Source organism: Triticum dicoccoides, chromosome 3B, assembly GCF_002162155.2.
Source record: "Triticum dicoccoides isolate Atlit2015 ecotype Zavitan chromosome 3B, WEW_v2.0, whole genome shotgun sequence".
Classification (NCBI taxonomy): domain Eukaryota; kingdom Viridiplantae; phylum Streptophyta; class Magnoliopsida; order Poales; family Poaceae; genus Triticum; species Triticum dicoccoides.
The window spans coordinates 481,400,642-481,403,503 of NC_041385.1; positions in this window are offsets into that span (position 1 = coordinate 481,400,642).

Here is a 2,862-nt window from a genome sequence, read left to right on the forward strand (position 1 = left end):
GTAGCTACGAGAGGAAATAGTATGTGTACGTACCCTCGTAGACTGTTAAGTGGAAGTGTTTATCAACGTGGTTGATGTAGTCGTACACCTTCACGATCCGCCCGATCAAGTACCAAACGCACGACACCTCCACATTTAGCACACGTTTAGCTTGATGACGTCCTCACCTTCTTGATCCAGCAAGTCGGGTGAAGTAGTAGATGAGTTTCGGCAGCACGACGGTATAGTGACGGTGGTGGTGCAACTATCTCCGCAGGGCTTTGCCGAGCACTATGAAAATTATGGCCGAGGACGAACTAGAGGGAGAGGGGCGCCACACACGGCTTGGGGATCATGGTTTGTGTTGCCCCACTCCCTCCTCAGATATATATAGGTGTGGGAGGAGGAGGCTGCCCAGGCTCACCCCCTAGGGGGGCAGCGGCCAGCCCTAGGGCGCCTGCGCTTAAGCGCGCCCCTTCCTTATTTGCTCTCGTGGGAAAGGAAATGGGAGAAGAGGGAAGGAAAGGGGAGGCCGACTCCCCTCCTTCCTTTTCTCCCCAAGTCCAGCGGCCAAAGGTGGGGCGTGCGAGCCCCTTGTGGGCTGGTGTGCTCCCCTCGTTTGGACCATATGGCCCAATAACCTCCCGGGGCCTCCCGGAACCCCTTCCGGTGATCCGATGAATACCCGGTACATTCTGAAACCTTTCCGATGACCAAATAGCATCGTCCTATATATCAATCTTTACCTTCGGACCATTTTGGAGCTCCTCGGCATGTCCGTGATCTCATCCGGGATTCCGTACAACATTCCGTCACCAACTCACATAACTCATATAGTACTATATTGTCAATGAACGTTAAGCGTGCGGACCCTATGGGTTCGAGAATTATGTAGACATGACCGAGATGCTTCTCTGGTTAATAACCAATAGCGGGACCTGGATGCCCATATTGGTTCCTAAATATTCCATGACGATCTTTATCGGTCGAACCTTTATGACAACATACGTATTTCCCTTTGTCTATCGGTATGTTACTTGCCCGAGATTCGATCATCCGTATCTCCATACCTAGTTCAATCTCATTACCAGCAAGTATCTTTACTTGTTTCGTAATACGTCATCTTGCAACTAACTCCCTAGTCACTTTTCTTGCAATCTTCTTGTGATGTGTATTACCGAGAGGGCCCAGAGATACCTCTCTGTCATACAGAGTGACAAATCCCAATCTCGATTCACGCCAACTCAATAGACACCTTCAGAGACACCTGTAGAGCATCTTTATGATCACCCAGTTATGTTGTGACATTTGATAGCACACAAGGTATTCCTCCCATATCTGGGAGTTGCATGATCTCATGGTCGAAGGAATATGTATTTGACATTAAGAAAGTTGTAGCAATAAACTAAACGATCATATGCTAAGCTAATGGATGGGTCTTGTCCATCACATCATTCTCCTAATGATGTGATCCTGTTATCAAGTGACAACTCATGTCCATGGTTAGGAAACCTTAACCATCTTTTATCAACGAGCTAGTCTAGTAGAGGCTTAATAGGGACACCGTATCTGTTTATGTATTCACACATGTATTTAAGTTTCCGGTCAATACAATTCTAGCAGGAATAATAAACCTTTATCATGAACAAGGAAATATGATAACAACCAATTTATTATTGCCTCTAGGGCATATTTCCAACGCTTTATGATATAACTTCTCATGAACAAGTAACAATTCATCACAACATCGAAGTAAAAAGCATAAACTCTATTGAAAACCAACAAACTATGTTCTCAATCAACTTTGCAACTACAATTCATCATCTTTCCAGGAAGGGTCTCTTATTGGACCCTTCTGGCAAGTCCACATACGCAACCATCATTTAATCTTCGATGATTGTTAACACTCACTGCAAACACATGAGCAAAAAGTTTCAACCAAACACATAGAAAGATAGGGACTTATAATTTCGCCTCCCAACTCATTCACCTCAAGGGTGATGTCAACAATAATAACTCGTGCTCACTCATATCCAACTGGGTATATCTGCCTAGATCTTTCCCCACCACATGATGCTTGCCAAAGAGAAAATAAAAAGGAATAGAGGAAAATACTTTGACTCTTGCATAATAATTAAATACATAAAGTAAAAGATAGGCCCTTCGTAGAGGGAAGCAGAGGTTGTCATGCACTTTTTGGTTTGTATGCCCAATCTCTTAATGCAAAAGAGCGTCACGTTATATTGCCCCTTATGATAGCAACCTTTATTATGCATTTCATCGCTTTTATTACTTTGCCATCACAAGTTCGTACAATGCTTATTTTTTCTTCACTAAATGATCAAACACATTTAGAAGCAAATTATATTGCCTTTTTGCACCGATGACAACTTACTTGAAGGATCTTGCTCAATCCATAGGTATGTATGGTGGACTCTCAAAATATTGATTTAGGTTTAAGGGTTTTTGGATGCACAAGTAGTATCTCTACTTAGTGCTGAATTTTGGCTAGCAAAGATATTGGGCAAGCACCACATGTTGAAGGATCTATGACATTATAACTTCTATGTGAATATGAACAAACATAAATCATTATGTTGTCTTCCTTGTCCAACGTCAACAATTTGGTCATATAAAATTTGATGGGGGCTCACAATCATAAAAGATGTCCAAGATAGTGTATTTACATGTGAATCTTCTCTTCCCTTATTAATTCTTTCATGAATTGCATCATTGACCAATGCTATGTTTGTCAACTTTCAACAAATTTTACCACTTGTACTTTTCCTTAGTGATGTCATTACTTACCATAAGACTAGGATATGATATTTTCATTATTTTCTTTTATTTCATTGAAACATAAAGGAAAAGAAGCAAGAGCTC